This window comes from Mercenaria mercenaria, chromosome 4 (genome assembly GCF_021730395.1).
Source record: "Mercenaria mercenaria strain notata chromosome 4, MADL_Memer_1, whole genome shotgun sequence".
Classification (NCBI taxonomy): Eukaryota; Metazoa; Mollusca; class Bivalvia; order Venerida; family Veneridae; genus Mercenaria; species Mercenaria mercenaria.
In genome coordinates, this window is record NC_069364.1 from 41,181,919 (window position 1) to 41,201,558 (window position 19,640).

Here is a 19,640-nt window from a genome sequence, read left to right on the forward strand (position 1 = left end):
CTAGTAGAGGATGAATTTCGCGCCCTGTGTTGCTGCGTTTGCTATATGTAAAGCGTCTTTGAACGTGTTTATTCTGAAAAGGGCGCTATATAAATTTGGTGTAATAATAAGAATAATAATTGAAATACTGCTGAAAAGCAGCGCTTAACCCAGACGGTAATGACAGCACACTATCACTTAAATAATGCTTAATGCCAATATGCTATTTGGCAGTTGCTATTTGCTTGCTTTTTTTTGTTATCTCTTGACGTTTATTATAATGGTTTGTATCATATATATTATTATTACACTGATTTCTATGGTAAAGTGTTGATGTATCAATACATTGTAGCGTGTGTGGGATTGGATGTAAATGTTTGATTGTGTTAGGTCAGTGAGCCGAAAGCTTCTCAAAAGATGATTATCCGCAATCTAACTGTACTGTATTGTGTCTGTCATTAAGGATAAAATTTAGGGAGTATAGTTATATTCTTAGTTAAATTTGACTTACAGCTGAAATGGTTGGCCCTTTAGGAATCTGTCTCGCTCATGTTTGCAGCTTAATATCTGGATACGGTTGTTCATATTATTTAAACAAAATTCAGCAATATACCGAATTTAAAGGATACAATATCAAAGATCAAGCCAATAGAAATTGACAGTTAGTAAATAGCAATTAACAAATGATCAAGACGTCAATTTTCCGGTTAGTACTACTTCGATAAATGAAGATGAGACTAGTTTTTATTATAATATTCCAATGAGCATGGCAGAGTGAAAACAAGAAAAAAGTTTCTTGTGGCTCATCGTTGGATTTACCATGATTCGTCTTTCAGATGCTTGAATTTTAATGCTCCTGAGAATCTGAACTCTCAAAAATAGTAAATCATGCATTTAAGCATGTGAGGAACGCCTCGCTCATTTAATAAATGTTATTAGCTTTATTTTGGTATTAACAAACAATTTTGATGTGGCTAAACACAAAAGATAAATAAAAGATAAGATAAAAACATAATTAATTTTGAGAATGAATTAATGATAATAGTAATGAGCTTCACATAGTTGTAGATGCATTGTATTCTTATCTACAAGAATTTCGGCATCACTCTCCGACAATTTTAATGTCTTAAAGGACACGGCGATTGGAATGAATGCACTTTTGTTCTTCTTTGCAGGTTCCTTAATACCCACTCTCAGATCCGTGTGACATTTAAGCAGGTACATCATATTTTGACCTGACGGGCATTTATTGCCTAACAAAATTGACAGTTGGTTTCCCTTGATATGTCTGGCAACGTGGGAACTTGAGACAATAACTTACATTATCACAAAAGTATGATAAGTCACTAAATATAGGTGGTATGTTTTCTGCAACAGATCTTTTCAGGGTGCATCATCATATATGAGCCGTGCCATGAGAAAACCAACATAGTGGGTTTGCGACCAGCATGGATCCAGACCAGCCAGTCTGGTCAGGATCCATGCTGTTCGCTTTTAAAACCTAATGCAATTAGAGAAACCGTTAGCGAACAGCATGGATCCTGACCAGACTGCGCGGATGCTCAGAATGGTCTGGATCCATGCTGGTCGCAAAGCCACTGTGTTGGTTTTCTCATGGCGCGGCTCATATTAATAGTGCTTCTTATTATCGAAATAACCTGATTTCCATAGCTTAATCCAGATTTGTTTTTGGCTTGTATTTAAAAATTATCGAGATTTTCATCAGAAAGTATCAAATGTAATTGTCCAAAGATATGCTTGCTGAAATGGTTTTTCTTCTTAACAAACATTTTAATTCCTCAAGCTTTTTAATAATCAGCAATCCCAATTTTAAAATTCAAGGAAATGATCAAGAGAAAGAAAAATGTGGTATAATGGAACAGGCACAACTCGCTGATGTTGAAAAACGTTTTTGCGGAAATCAGGTAATTACTAGTTTCAATTAAACTAAATTCTATTAGCATCAGGACGTTACACTTAAGAAAAGAATTTAAACGGAAATTGCATCTGACTAATGTTTCTTGATGAACAGGACACATGAACTGGATTAAATATTTTTTTTTATCGATTGCATACTGTGTTTCGCAGATCACAAAACGAAAATGTTCGTATAACGTTTTCATTAAGATTGCATGCCTATATCATTATACCCATGCTTGAAAGTCCGTAATATGGCATATTTGCTGTTATTATATCACAAAGGCTTTTAGCTTTTATATCATACATTAACATTGCAAACGGTATCTTATTTGTCGCGGGGCGATATATTAGATTTAGTCTGTCTGTGCTGTCTTTTCACTAGAATTGTTCGTAAACATGGTAACCTATCCTAAATGGCGTTAATGCACCGAAGATTCAATACGAAACGCTTTAAATTATGTAGCGAGTCGCAATATTGCACTTCCCTACAGAGCAGAATCAGTGTGGCCATTTTATAAATTGCGTGCATGTTTTGTGCTTTTAATTAACGGCAAGATCCATACAAGAATACAGAAAGTTATCAAAACGAAAGTTTTACACAATCCATTAAAATAGCATGCCAAAATCATCAATTTTGCACTTTTTGAACAGCCTGCAATGATCCCGCTGCAGGAACAATGCCCAATTTTATTGCATTTCTCAATTTAACAGTCCCTGCTGAACTTCAGGATATAAACAGAATGGGGGCCCATCCAGCTCGTTTTTTTCACAAAATAGCGAAAAAGTTCCCGAGTACCAATCAACAAGCACGGAACCCTTCCGTGATTTAAATTTCCCGCGCCAAGGTGACTCACCGTTTCATACAAAGCTACTAGCAGTTAGTTTTACAACTTACATCAGAATTTTACATGCATCGGCTGTTTAAATTTTCTAAAGAATTAACAATCATTGTCTCTCACCTTGATTTACAGACATCCAAAATCACGAAGTTCTAATCATAACAAATATTGACGGGGTCCAAAATTCGATGTGTACCCTGCTACCTAAAGATTTAAATTTTGCGTCGGATGTACAAGTGAAGGAACACACTATCAAATGATCCAAACTGTCGAAATGTACATGTATATGGTCAATAACTGCACGATAAGTAAGTATAAAATCCAAAGGGATTGATGATATCAATTAATAATAAACAACTCTATTCTATACAACGTTTCGGCTTTATTCGCCTTTATCATTATAGGGTCTAAACTTGTTGAGGTCAAAATATGTTAGGTCCGGTTACAGAAATTTCGGTACATGAGAGCAACGAACATGGTCGAACTGTAATATTTACGACACATCTCAGAACATTTGTACTTGATAAAGGCGAAAATAAAACCGAAACGTTGTATAGAATAGAGTTGTTTATTATTAAATGCACGATAGTTAATCTTTTATCCACTACATTTGACTACTTTTGACTTTATAGTACCTCGTGTAATTTGCATACATATGCATATCAACATTCATTCTAAAAATAAAAATGAAGGAAATCTACATGACATGTGCGTAGCAAATAACAAGGACACCGTCTACAATACAATAAAATGTTGTCTATGTCTATGTCTATGTCTAATAAAATTTCCCTTTCAGTTTGTCTGTCATTAACGTCCTCTGACATTTATTATTAGATAAGAAGAAACTGAAACTATACCGAACGGCGTTTAGCTAAGACATGACCGAAATTTATGTAATGGGATACATACATATTTTGACCTTTACAAGTTTAGACCCTAAATGCAATAATGTAAAGACTTTAAGAACATTCAGAACAAGTTTTGTTTTGTTTGGAAATTATTGGCGAAGATTCTCTCCTTTATGTCTAACATCGCGTTTCTGGGCTAAAGTTATCGACTTACAGCTGGATATTCTAGTATTATACCATAATTTCAATGGGAAACAAGTAAGTATCCATAGTTACATCAAAAGAGCAAGAATAATCTTTACAAAAATTGTATAATGCTGTGCTAATTACAGTTTCATACTAAGAAATGGAGGATGCTACATATAAAAATGATTTAAACTTTGGTGGCGGAAAACATTTTCATTTCGGATAACTGGAAAACTCAGCGAAAAATGAAAGTAGGTGATGTTGATAACACTATAAAGTCACACCGGAATATTTACATGCAATTATTATAAAAAAATAAAAATCTAAATTGTATTCCGTCGTCAGATTTTCTTTTCTTTCCGTTATGAAAGTAACATTAGAAACTGCAAAATCCTTATATTTTAGTGTTTGGTAGGGGTTTTTTTTGGACACAAAACAATACACCAAATAAAAACACAATTTAGACAAAAGTGTTTGTAGTTAATATGTTAACTTATGTTGTACTTAACAGTTTGTTAATTAAAAAAAAAGTAGTTCTGTTTGGTTAGTTTCACGGAGCACGCGGGAAACTTGCATGTGAGAACCATTATATTGCGGTAAGTTAATTCATTTATTGTGTTCTAATATTGCCTTTTCAAAAACAAAACGACGTGTATTATGTTTGGCAGTCCTGATGATTGACATACAAAATAATATGGGCAGTTTTGTTCGTAGCAAGAATTTCTGCTTTAACCTTTGTAGTTAACAATTATTCCCACTTAAGACATACATATTTTTTTGTTTACCTGTTGTGCCACAATTTCGTTTGTCCTCATAAAGTTATTTATATTATCAATTGTAACTGTGCGTATGTTTGTCTGCAATCGTTTATTCCGTTTTAATTTAAACCTTTACGTTGGAAAAACGTTTCCTTCTTCGTACACATAGCAAATCTTCTCATGCAACACTTGGTATTATATCAATATCTCTTGAAATACAAGTAGTACATTTTGAATTTGCCACACATTTTAACAACATTTTGCAAATAACAATTCAAATTTCCATTTTCTCGTCTCATTTTTAAGATATCAATAATACACATAAAGATTATGTATTTACAAACCTACAGGAAACAATTAAAAAGAATGAAAGATGGAGGGGTCTTTTTACAGATTTTATTGATTATTTAAACAAAATAGGGTCAAATTTCTGATTTCTTCTAGTATGACTTTCTATTTTCGATTTTAATGCGTTCTTCTCGTGATAATGATAATCACATTTTTGCAAAAACCAATATAAATATGTGTACTTTGTAAATTGGTTAAGGTCTAGATAGAAACAAAGAGTATAAAAGAGTATAAAGACATCATTCGATTTTGTGGAACTTGCAAAATAAAAATTTACATCACACTGTTCTAAACTCAGACAAAATTTGAAATATAAACCTATTGTAACTTTAAAGATATTGCGAAAATATCAAGTTTGCATTAGAAGATTTTATCAATTGTATTATTATTTTTTTGTGTGTAAATTTGACAAAGATATATAAATGAGCCGTGCCATGAGAAAACCAACATAGTGGGTATGCGACCAGCATAGATCCAGACCAGCCTGCGCATCCGCGCAGTCTGGTCAGGCTCCATGCTGTTCGCTTTTAAAGCCTATTGGAATTGGAGAAACTGTTAGCGAACAGTATGGAGCCTGACCAGACTGCGCGGATGCGCAGGCTGGTCTGGATCCATGCTGGTCGCATACCCACTATGTTGGTTTTCCCATGGCACGGCTCAAATTGATATTGAATACTAGTAAACGGATCCTGAATGTTAATTCCTTATTATGAAAACTTACATTCGTATGTATTAATAAACAAGAAACCCTTGTCAAAGCATTGATACATTCATATAAATGGCAACTTTGAAAGTATAAAATCTTTGGAATGCTTCATATGATACATCTGAACTCAAGTGGTGGCAATAAGATATTTTTAAGGTATTTCAGTTGATTAATATATCACCAAAGAATCATTTATTAGTGAATCAGCTACTTTTGATAAAAAAGTAGGAAACAATAATTCTTTAACATTTACAAGGGACAAGATTCACTGATCAGTGTTTCATTTGTGCCCATAATATCTATACGTTTTGAGATATCTTTAGAATGAAATAGAGAAAAACGACCCTACTACAGCCTTTGGAGACATAATGATGTATAACTTACATACTCTTTTTTGTTTAATCAAGGAAGGAAAAATCATGAAAACAGCTTGTTTAGAATATAATGCAGGTAAAATGTTAGAATTCTTTAAATACAAAATATGTTTACATATCTAGAAAACTTTAGTTTTGTTTCAAAAATAATGCAGACAAATTAACAGACATATCTTAACCAGAGGTACTAACGATGTAGCAAACGTCACGTCTAAGGGCGACAAATCTACCATACAAAACCGATTAATCTGTAGACACCTGTAAATTTTGCAAATGACTTCATAGCTTTGTATGTTGTGACGTCATCCGGTACCGGTACATGTGTTCTAATTACTTTGTAAATTGTTACGGTTTTGAAGTTAATCACACTTGACTGTTTTCCTAAATGCGCATTGTCGTCTCATTAATTTGCAAATTTGTAAGTCTCTGAAGTACCTTAACGCAGTAGAAAAACGTTTAATTTCATACACTTAAAACGACAGTAACAATATAAAAGTACAATCTATTTATACCTATCTAAAATTTAACTAATATGATGAATGGTTCTGCTTTTCCGTTACTGTTTCGAATAGGAATTGTACTTTAATCTCACTTATTTCAGTTTCAGCAACTGACGTAAAACTGGACACATAAACGTGTTAAACGAGAATGTTTCATTGTTCTCTCTCAGTCATGGTTTTAATGAAAATTCACTAAGTGCTTTGGTATTTTTTTTTAAAAGTGAAATGGGTGAGTTTACCATAGACAATATTAGCACCAACTTTGTTCAACTTTACAAATACCCCAAAACATTTCATTGTGGCTTGTAGTTTTCCCCTTATGACGTTAAACAGAAATAATAAAATAATGTTTTAGTATTCACAAAAATATGTATGCAAACATACATTCATCTGTTTGTTTACATTGCTGCTAAGATTGAAATAAAAGCCTACTATTATTAAAGGGAAACATTATTTATTTATGTATGATATCAACGTTTCTGTTTCTCACACAGTCATCATCATTCATTTCAATGGTGAACACTTCAGTAACTCTAAAATTCAATCTGTCTGATGTGTCTTTGTTTGCTAGTCCGTATATAGTAGTTGGCATTCCTTTTGTTTCTGTTTGTGTATGAGTCCACACCAAACAACTAAATTGCAACACATACAGAAGATGAATAAAGGAAAATCACTACTTCAGATTGAACTAAAACGATTTCCCATCCACTGATGAAAGTCCTAACTTTTGATATGCTGCATGAGACACACTTACAGGAAAACATTGAAAAAATCATGTATGCGCAAGTGACAGAAGGAACATAAAATATTGATTTAAAAATGATGTAATTGATTGAAAATTGGGAGCCCTTGTAGGAAATTAAAGAAATGTAAAGAAAACATGTTTGGAGAGATATTCATATATCGACCATATAACATAAATCTCATTAAGTGCATCATATATATCCTGTATTATTTTCAGGATACAGTAGTTGTTTTGATTTAGGTGAATAAATGTATCATAGATAAAATTATGTACGACTGAGTACATCGTTGTGCTTGTACTAAACGTGGTCTTTCCTGCATTGACTTGTTAATTTAGGTGAATAAATGTATCGTAGATAAAATTATGTATCATGGCTGACTTCAATGATGTGCTTTTACCAAACTTTGTCTGCTTTGACTTGTTCATAAATTGTGAGAAAGTAAACATATTTTGACTTTCGTGTAAACTGTTTTGTAAGTGGCCTATATTCTAAGATAAACGCTTGGTTATTATGGACGGATCTTATTATAGTGCAATACATGTTTATTTTTTTTTGTTTGATCGATAACATGGCCTATATACAGTTAAAATGATGCCCCTATATGATATTCCAGACAGGCCTTTTAAACAAATAAGCTAATACTGATAAATGTTTGAACATTTATGCTTGCCTTTTGGTTCCGGTTTGTGAATTTTACACTTTTATTCACATATGGAGGATGTGGAAGAAGTAAATATGAATGTCCATACATTCATCTTTTGCAATAGTAATGTGTGAAATTGACACTTAACTAATAGACAAATCATTACCTGCCAAAAAGAATAGTAAGTAACCTGTCTATTGAATTCACAAATTGTGTTGTACTTGTAATCAATAAAATCTGTAACTAGATCCTTTGGAAGTATAGGAAAACAAACAGAATAATAGCATACTCGCTTTGATTGAGCTGTTTATGAGAGGCAATGAAATGTGCAACTCCTCTCACGCCCCTAGTTAGTTCTTAAGCCGGAACTATATTACACATCTTTTGAATAGTCTCCATGGTTTCAAAGGACCAGATAATATAATAACACTGAATCCAAGTACGAGGAAACTTTTTATAGCCGCCACATGGCACTTACCGATTACTGTTGTGATAATTAATAAAATTCGTAAAAAAAAAAAAAAAAAAAAAAAAAGATCCTTTGAAAGCATAGAATGCAACCGAGCAGCGTAATAGCAGACTCGATTTGACTGAGTCTGTTCAGAAGAAGAAAGTATAGAATATCAATAATTTAAAACCGTTGTTTCAAATAAAAATAAATCTTTATCGTCAGGAAGTTTAAGTTTAAGTTTAGTTTCAAATTGATTTAACGTATGTACTCTTCTTATCGTTTTTCATTTACAATCTTAATGTATATTAGGTCAACTAAATCAATGAAATACCGTTGATGGCAATACATATGGAAATTTTCTCCTGAACGAAGGGATAGCACGTATTTTTTTCATATTGTAAAATCTGCAGCATCCCGAGGGATCTGTTATTGCCCGATCCTGTTAACACTAATCTAACAAAAAACTTGTACAAAGTTAAATAATGAATACGTATTCCATTCTAATATGGCTCGATCTGATTGAATGTAAAACAAATTAGACGGTCAAGCTATGTATGTTCTGTGATAAACCACGGTTGACGTCTATTCCAACGTCAAATCGCTACATGACGTCCAACAGTTCATCAGTACTCAGATAAATGAAGTCCAGCTTAATGTTTTTCAGCATTTTCCAATCAGAAGCCTTGTTGTGGTTTATCGTCAAATTAACCACGGCTCATCGTTTAGGTTCTTGGACGTTTACCCACTCGAGCTAACACCCACGTGGTTCAATTCCCGCGCATCTGAACTCCAAATCGTGATTAATCAGGCGACAAACCATTCGTATATCTTGGTTATTTGATTATTAACGTCATCAAGTATGCCAAGAAACACCTGTATGTAAAAGGTGTGTTTAATGTGTGAACGAGAGTCTCTCTGTCAACACACATTTGCTCTGCTGTTAAACGACAAAAACATACAAGCAGTTTAATGCCAGAGTGATATTTGCTGGCGATTTTGTGCTACTACCCAAATAAAAGATGTGCAAGTGATATATTTGGTGTTTTATACCTTAAAAACTTCATAAGGTATGGTTTGTATGGTTCTCATACCGGAACCGAACCAACAACTTTGCAAAAATAAAAGAAAATGTTATTTCAGGCTTTCCTCAATAAAATATGATAATATACAGTTTTATTATTATGTTTTTACAGGTTCAATTATCAGAAATAAAACGCGTTGTAAGTACAAGAAACATTACAATATCGACCTTCCTTGGCGGGTTTGACATATACAAAAGTGGCTTACAACGTTTATCGACATTAGTGTGATCTATTATAACTCTAAGAATACCAAAATGATTTTTTTTTTTGTAATTTTTGTACAAGACTAATTTCTTTCCGCTTGATGACCAGTATGCCCTATGACTACCTTCTGAAAAGTAAGAGTTAGACAAAACGTCTCACGTGAAAAAGAACTCAATAAGCTATGGAGTTTTACAATGAAGAGGCCACAATTCTGTTATCAACTGAACGCAGACAACATCCAGAAAATTGCAATAAAACTGTTCAATAATTTAGGTTCAGAAAGGCCAGGTATTGTGTTAAGGTAGTTTGCACGTTTGATAAACCGGAAGTGATGGCGTAACGTCATTTCTCCGGAAAACGTAGATTAAAACCAGGATTCGGCGTACGGAAAACAAAATCATTTCATGATTTAATCTTAACCTGCAAGTAAATTTATTACAATGGCACTGTTGCTATATTTCTGAAGTCAAAATATGATATTAAAACACATGACGCATTAAATATTTCAAAATAATGTCTCAAAATTAGCGTGAAATGTCCGGTTTGCTTTAATCATGGTCAAATGTCTCAAAAACAAGCACACGGACCTATACATTTTATTTCATCAAATAATAGGTCATGTCTATTTTAAACATTGTAGAAAAAATTCTATTCGCGAAAATGTTATGAAAGTTATGATTTTCCCATAGACTCCTATTATGAAATATTGCGTGAGGTCCATAATTTTCAAATCAGTCTAGCAAAAAATCAAGCACACCACCCTATCTTTTTTATTTGCTGAACTTTCTAGGTTTATTATGAAGTTTTGAAAAATCAGAGTTTAATGAAATTCTACATTGTAGAAAAAAAAAATATATCCAAACGTGCAGAACTACCTAAAACAGAATTATTCCAGAGAATCTTGTAAATTGCTAAGATAAATGTGATGTGAAGTTTGAAGAATAGCATAGAGTTGTGTACGTTTTTCTTCATTGATAAGAAACTCATTTGCTCTGCTGTAGTCATGTTTGTTTATTAGAATGTACACGTATTGTTTTTATTATAACATTATTTTGTACAATGATACAGTTATAGGTTGTAAGGGATACCGAAAAACAAACATTAATGTATATATTTCCTCATTCATTACGATTTGTGTGGCACTGTCATAACAAATAATTCAATAATGATTTCGCATGCATATACCACTTTAATTGTGAAATAATACTTCCCTGAAAATCAGTCTTAAATAACATAGATCAGTCTGTTACGGAAGCTTACATCCCTCCTAGATTGTTTCGGTCACGGAAGAAATTGGCATTGAACCATTCTACCTTCTGTAGATAAAATTGGGTGTATGTTTCTTTTTCTGTGGTATAAATTAACATGTTGAATGTTATGAAAATTAGTTTTTGTCTATATTTGTTTTATGCAATTTACGTGCTTTGAGGAAAACAAATTAAAGAAGCACCAAGCTAAATCATGTAACTACGTATTATTACATGGCACCATTTAAAATTACATTTGAGCCGTGCCATGAGAAAACCAACATAGTGGCTTTGCGACCAGCATGAATCCAGACCAGCCTGCGCATCCGCGCAGTCTGGCCAGGATCCATGCTGTTCGCTTTCAAAGCCTTTTTCAATTAGAGAACCCGTTAGCGAACAGCATGGATCCTGACCAGACTGCGCGGATGCGCAGGCTGGTCTGGATTCAGGCTGGTCGCAAAGCCACTATGTTGGTTTTCTCATGGCACGGCTCATTTCATAGTTTTGTTGACATTTCTTGACGAGCTAGATGTGTGTCCATGGGGCACTGGTGCCCCAACTTCCTGTTATTGTACATGGCTTCATGACTCGAATTGAATTCTTTTTAAGATGCATGTATATGCAAATAAATTATTTAGGCAATTTATGTGTTATTTTCTACTAAGTCAAGGACCATAACTCTAGTCTGGCTGAGTGCAATCCAAGACAGAACAACAGATGCATAACTTCACATGCTATATAGCAATCCTCTAACTTTTTATGCCCCTAAACTAAATACATTTTGAAATACGTGCGATACAAACTTGTTAAAACGGACGAAAATGTACAGCACATTCGCGTAGTTTATTACATGGACGGAGTCTACAATACAATAAGATTTCCCATTAAAAGCAATCAATTTGTCTGTCGAGAAGAAATTGTTATCATTAACGTGCTCTGACATTTATTATTAGATAAGAAGAAACTGTAACTATACCGAGTGGCGTTTATCTAAGACATGACCGAAATTTCTATAGTCAAATCGATATATATTTTGACCTCTACAAGTTTATTCAATGACTTTAAGAACATTCATAACAAGTTTTGTTTTGTGTGGAAGTTATTGGCGAAGATTCTCTCCTTTATGCCTAACATCGCGTTACTGGCTTAAGTTATCGACTCAGCTGGATATTCTAGTATTATGCCAGAATTGGAATGGGAAGGAAGCAATTGAATATCCATAGTTACATCAGTAGAGCAAAATTCGGAATTATCTTTGCAAAAATCATGTGATTTTGTGCTAATTACAATTTAATGCGAAGAAAAGGAGGCTGCTTAATAGGAAGAAATCCGTCTTTAATTGTAGTGGCGACGGATTATATTTTCATTTTGGATAACTGTAAAACTCATTGATAAAATGAAAAAACGGTTGTGTAAATCACACTGGAATTATTACTGGCAAGTTTTACATAGGTAACAATTTAATTAGTATTCCGTGATTTGATTTGATTTTTTTCCTACGTAAAAGTCACATCAGCAATCCTTGTATTTTTTGTATGTGGCAGGTATTTGCAAAACGATGCATCAAATAAAACACAATATAGTCAAAAGTGTTTATAGTTAATGTGTTAATAATTTTCGTTGCACTTAACAGTTTTTAGTGTAATTCTATTTGTTAAATTTCATGGAGCACGCGAAAAATTTGCATGTGAGGACCATTTTATTTAGGTAAGTTATTTCCTTTAGTGTGTTTTATCATTGCTTTTTTAATGAACAAAACATGTGAAATGGTTCGTAGTTCTTATGATAGACATACAAAATATCACGGGCAGTTTTGCACAGTTTCTGCTTTAACCCCAAATATTTGATATTTCCTTTAACAATTACTCCAGCTAAAGACATTATTGCATCGTTTACGAGCTGTACCGCAGTTACTCCAACTAAAGACAATATGCTATCACCTGTTGTACCGTTTAGTCTTCAAATGAATTATTTCATATTATCATTTGCAGTTGTGAGGATAATTGTCTGCATTCATTTATTACAAATAAATTTTAAACATTTAAACATTAAAAGAAACGTTTCCTTTCTCTTACACATAGCAAATTTTCTCACTTAACATTTGATATTACAATGTATATCAATATCTCCTAAATTATTAGTAGTACATTTTTGAAATTTGCAACACGTTTTGATAATTTTTGTAAGTAACAATTCTCAAATTTTCATTTTCTCAACTCATTTTTAAAGCTTTCTAAAATACACATAAAGGTTTTGCTTTTGCGAAGCGACTGGAAACAATTAAGAATGAAAGAAAGGTGAGTATATTGATTGTTTACAAAAATATATGGTCAGATTTCTGGTTTCTAGTACGACATTCTGTTATTAATATTTTATGCGTTCCAATACTAATAAGAATAATCACACTTGCAAAAAAATCAATATACCTATCCGTTTTAAAATTGTTATCAAATGAACGCAGGCAACCTCAAGAAAATTACAATCAACTTGTAAGTAATTGGGATTTAGAAAAGAAAGGTTAATTCCATGTGCTAAACAGAATTAGTTCCAATGAAGCATGTAACTGTAAAAATAAAAAGGTGTAACTCAGTTGCTCTGTTTACATTGATTAAGGTCTTTATAGAAGAAACAGTACAAGATAGTATAATGACGTCATTCGATTTTGTTGAAATTGCGAAAACAACATTTACACCACACTGCTCTAAACGTAGGCAAAATTTGAAAAACGAACCTTTTGTAATTATAGAATTAAAGATACTGACACACTACGAAGTCTGCATTAGAAGATTCTTTAATTGTATCATTTTTTTTGTATTTCTGAGCTCAGAAAAATGACATTTATATTGAATCCTAGTAAATGAATTCAGAATGTTGATTCTTTATTATGAAACATTATGTTCATATGTACCACTCGGCGGTGTATGACCGTTTTGTGTCGATTCGCCGTAAAACCCAACTCACTCACTCGTATATACCAGGAAATGTATAAATATGTCTATACTAACGGCAACTTTGATAATATGAAATTTTCGGATTGCTTAATATGATATATCAAGCTAAAGAACTCAAGTGGCGGTATTAAAATATTTTATTTTTAAGATATTAAAGTTGATCAGTATATCATCAAAGGGAAATTATACAGTGAATCGGGTACTTACATAAAGAAATAGAAAACAGTAATTGTTCAACATTTACAAGTGAAGAGGTTCTCTCATCAGTGTTGCATTTGCGCCGCTTTTGAGAAATCTTCAGAATTAAATTTAAAAAAAATAAATGACTCTACAACAACCTTTGGAGATATAACGGTGTATAACTTATACATGGTTCTTCCTTGTCAAGGGCGGAAGATCAAGAAAACAACTTAGGATAAAGAAAACAGATACAAACACACAATGATGTTTTAGGACGATATATGCAAGAATACTTTGGTTACGAAAATGTCTAATATTAGGGTTACTTTAATGGCAATAAAAAAAAAGAACAATAATCAGATTTATTTCACCATGCCAAATATTTAAGACATAGAGCAATTAATCCTGTAGCAAACGCTACTTTAAGGGAGACATATATACCATAAAAACGCTACATCTGTAGAAACTTGTAAATATTGCAAATGACCTCATTGCTTTGCATGTTATAACGTCATCAGATAACTAGTACACATGTTCTAATTACTTTGTAAATTGTTACGGATTAGAAGCTTATTATTTTGACTGTTTTACAGGTGCTCATTGTCTAATTAATTTGCAAATAGGCCTCCAGAGTATCTATACACCGTTGTAAAAGGCGTAATTACATATACTTAAGACAATAAATAAAGTAAAATGCAATCTATTAATACCAATCTACGATATAACTAATAAGATGATTTGTTCCGTTGTTTCATTACTGATTTGTTTTTGTGTTGTTGTTGTTTTTTTTTTTGTCCATCTAATTTGATTTTCAGCAACTGACGTAAAACTGTATGTTGCAACAATATAAAATAGCTAAAATGTTCATTGTTCTCTTCCATAAGTTATGGTTTTTTGACTATTCACTAAGTGCTTTGTAATGTTTTCTATGGTGAACCTACTCATTTTACTTTACCAAAGCACTCTCTCTGTCAACACAAGTTTGCCCCCTGTGAAACATCCTCTGAAAAAAAAACGACAAAAATGTGCAAACATTTTTTTACCAGAATGATATTCACTAACGATTTTATTTAGCAGAAGTAGATGTGTCTTAAAGTACCAAAAACAACAAAGTTGTACTTTGCTAGCGTTATAAAATATATTGATGTGCAATTGGTGCATTTAGTGTTTTATACCTTCAAATTGTAACCAGGTATGGTTTTCGTACGAGACACGAACTAACAACATTAGATAAATAAGAAAATGTTATTTCAGGGTTTCCTCTATAAAATATTGAAATACGTTTTTCCAGTATCAACTATTATCAAATAAAACCCGCTGCAAGTACAAGATACATTACATGATACATCTTCCTTTGTTGGTCAGACTTATATAAATGTGTCTTACAGCGGCATTAGCTATATCTGTCAATCTGCGATCTATTATAATTCTTAGAAACCAAAGTGTTCTTATTACAGGACAATTTCTTTTACACTTGAGGATCAGTAAAATGTTCAATCACCTACTGAAAAGATAAGAAATGTACAGGAAATATGCAACGCCTCTTATCTAATAAGAGTGAGACTGTGACATAATCAAAATTTACTAGGACTCTTATAGTGCATCCGGACAAGTTTTCATGAAACAGTCTGAAAATAATTGATCGACTGAAGTGTTAATTCTTGAGAAAAAAACGTTCGTCTGAAATAGAACTCAAGAAGCTAGGGAGTTTTATAATGAAGAGACCACAATTCTGTTATCAACTGAACGCAGACAACCTCCAGAAATTTACAATAAACTTGTCTAATAGGGATTTAGAAAGGAAAGGTCAATTCCATGTGCTAAACAGAATTAGTTCCAGTGAAGCATGTAACTGTAAAGATAAAGGTTATGCGATGGCTGAGGATAAGTAACTCGATCAATTGCTCTGTTTCGGTAAAGTCAAAATGTTACTTATAGGACATCATATTTTCAAATGTTATGTAACATGGGAAGGCCTGTTCTGGTTTAATCAGACGGATGAAATATCCGTCCTGCATTTATCCGTCCTGCTAAAAACTGTTTCTATCTTTACAGAAAAATGACGTTTTCCTAGATTTCTGTAGCTATAACTGACTTAATTGTTTACTGTGGCATAAATTGAACTATTGAATGTTATGAAAACTAGGTTTTGACAATATTCATTTTCAGCAAGTAACAAGTTTGAAGGAAATAAGGTGTGAAGAACTGATAAATTCGTGTAATTACATGGCGCTTTTTAATGTGATTTTTCATAGTTGTATATTATCTGCAGCAGTAAGTTTAAAAGATAGGTAAATGGTCGATTATTTGCAAAATATCCTAAGAAAATACCTGGGTATCACTGATTGAACGTGTACGTGCAGCTCTAGTAAATATGCAAATTAGATTCCGTTTGAAAATCACGCTTTTTCATCAGTTATATAAGATATCAGTTATACCCGATGCACTTACTGATAGTACCAATACTCTTTCATATAACGACATTTTGAATATTTACATGTAGCGTAATTCCGCTTTTGGTTTTGATGCGCTAAAATGTAAACATTATCCCCATTTCAGTTTCAGTCAATATTTACAAATTGGGTCTCAACAAATTTCCCGAAAATATTTGTATCATATAGATCTACGATAGATCGATACTTCCAAATACTTTATCTAAATTATGAAGTGTTACTTTAAAAGTTTCATGAAATATGTTATCACTAAAACAGAAGGTGCAGCTGCGTTCATGTAAACCAATACACTTAAGGGACGATTCAATGCAAACGGGAGAAAAGATATATAGCAGATAATATCGCCATGTGGATTTATCATGAACGTATCTATTCTCTAGAAATTATCAATGTTATCGAAGCTACAAAAGCATATCGATAAAATAAGTTCGTTTGGTTCCTTTTCATATCATAAATATATGTAACAATATATACTAAAGAACTAATTGCAGCAGTAAACAGTTATCATTTCTGTTTTATTCTATTTCATTTTACACCGTTATATGTAAGTTTTACGGCTTATTTTATTATGTAAATAAGTAACACAGATTAACTGCAGATGACATATGACTATATATATATATATATATATATATATATATATATATATATATATATATATATATATATATATATATATATATATATATATCAAGCATTTATATATCGAACTATACAGGCGGTATTTACGCCGTTGTTGTGTTGTTTTGATTTATGCTACCCTTGAAAAAGGTTTTTTTAAAAAGCCGAAAGCGCTCGGGTTTATAATTAAACTTTTGACACTGTTTGAACATATATTTTTTCTCATACTATATATATATATATATATATATATATATATATATATATATATATTCTTCAGAAACATCTTGTTCCCTTTCAACCAATGTAGACTTACAATAAAAGCTTCAAAGCACGGATAGCATCCTTTCATGTCGCTAGCTACCTTAGACTTCAAAGATAGTTCGAAATGAAAATTTCACTTCCCTTCTCTGACGAAAGAATTGTTGCAGAAATATAAGTAGTAATCAAATACCCCTTTGAACAATTACAACAGAAACATAGTTAATAGTCTGTGAGTGTCTGAAGACGATATAACCTAGAATCTTGTAATGAAAGCAGCTGCAGTTTTAAAAATAAATCAGCTTACGTATTTATCTCCTCCTTGTGAAAACATCGCTTTCACTTTGCTGTAGTTACAAGTTACATAATTAGCAAATAAAGCATACTTTAAAGTAACGTGAGTCTATCAGTAGCTTAGAAAGATCTCCAAATTTCCAAATTTTATGACAATTAAATTGGCAAGTATAACGTTTGCAAAAAGAGACAACATATATTTAAGACATAACGTTGGCCTGTGTTAACTCCGTAAAAAAAGAGACTATTATAAAGATACAAATACAGCTATAAGCAAATTGAATAACAATAGTGATAGTAATAATAATAATAATAATAATATAGATGATATTAATAAAAAAAGTATCTCAACAACAAAATTTAACACAGAGAAACTATAAAGGATCTTATCTATATTGAAGCTTTTAAACACAAAAGATAAAAGTTGTAAACGTAGTGTACTAAATATGATTATTTTATTTGGAAAATAAAAGTGTATTTGAAGGTGACTATCCCACGTGACATTATCTGGGATGGAACAACGTCTGTGACTATATTTTGCGTCGATTCCGATTGGTCTAGAATGGATGTAAAAAGTATGACTCAGAAAAGTGTAAAAGATATGTGCTTTTCGGACAAAAATGTCTTATTGGCACAAAAACCGTCAAATGCCTCAAACATTCAAAGACAAAACATTGAAACTACGTTGAGAATAAAGGTAAAGCACTCGTCAATTTGTAAAACTACACTCTGTATCCACATTCCATCTCATAGAGGTTGTCGTAATCGTGTGATTCACTGACCTCGAAAACATATACAAGGTAAATAATCAGAAACTTGCGAGAACAAATTAATTTCCATGACACAAACTCTTTCAACTCAATCGAAGGAAAAGAACAAAATATTTTGACAACGATCAGATAAAAAGTTTGGTCCTAGTGGGCCTTGAACCTACGCCATCCTGAAAAAATAGTCAAAGTAGGTTTATGGTAGGAAGTGAATACTCTTCAAAAAGGAGGCACACTATTTCTTACCTTAAAGTCGATGGACACGCTGCTTTATTTCATGTCGTCGTTTTTCCGGCTTTATTGGTAGCCGTACCTGTCATTGAAATCACATAACATTTCGTTTCCTTCGGGAATTATAACAATATTTAATTTTATATTTTATGCATTTCTTGTCATTAGAAATGAAATATGTACTGCAGAAATCCCTTAAAAGTTAAAGAAATAATTACTGACTGCGTCAGACTACTTTTGTTTGTATTAACTCTGTCACAAAAACAAATTATATATGTTTTCAAATTGACATGATATATTTGGAAACAATTAAACTAAACAGACCTTTATAGAAAAGAAAGTGGTCTATTAGCACCGGTTTTAGCAGAAGGGTAGGCAAAATTTAAAAGACAAATTTAGTTTTCGGAGCACATGACTTTGTTAAGATTTATTTTTAGTAAATATATTTCTAAATGAAAGCTAATGCCAAGAGGAAAGATACAATACAGTATGGATATCGTAAAGTGTATCATTTTTTTAGTTTTTATGTATGGTTGATGGTAAAACATTTGTAAAAATGATATAAGTTACTAAACAGTATATAAGCACGAACGCTTCAAAATGTTATGACCGTTTTCTTGCCTTAATAACAGTGATTGTTTAATGGCATTTCTAAAATTTATGCAGACGCTTTGCTTTTGTTTCTTGTCTACCTTAAATTAAAAATATTTAGGCTGGATGAATGCTCTACATTACGATTTGACCAATCATTTCAGTCTCTTGTCCTCAGATTCATATGGGAGAGTTGCAATAAAATAATACTAGAAAAAAAGTAGAAGTATCTTTTAAAAAGATACACGGCCGCGTTAGCCAATGCACACTTTAAGGTACAAAACGTCCATGCACTGTGCATTTTTACATACGATCGGGTATTAATCAACCAAAATAAAATATAGTTTTTAAAGTAAAATTTTCATGTTTTTTTATGTAGAACATATTTTACAGAACACATATTTTACATCATAATTATATTAATCATAATCTAGGAAACTTTGACAAAATATAAAGTTAA

General features: G+C 32.3%; 1 protein-coding gene across 2 annotated transcripts in view; it reads left to right on the plus strand.

The window, feature by feature from the left end:
• LOC123551524 (cubilin-like) overlaps positions 1 to 19,640 on the plus strand; it is a 201,932-nt gene that overhangs the window by 15,464 nt on the left and 166,828 nt on the right. The window contains exon 1 of one of the 2 annotated variants that reach the window (XM_053541007.1): positions 11,957 to 12,538. The exons of the other annotated variant lie outside the window; for it this stretch is intronic. The gene's annotated coding sequence lies outside the window, so the exon portion shown is untranslated. Of the gene's footprint in view, positions 1 to 11,956; positions 12,539 to 19,640 lie in introns of those variants that run through there. 2 annotated transcript variants of the gene reach the window in all.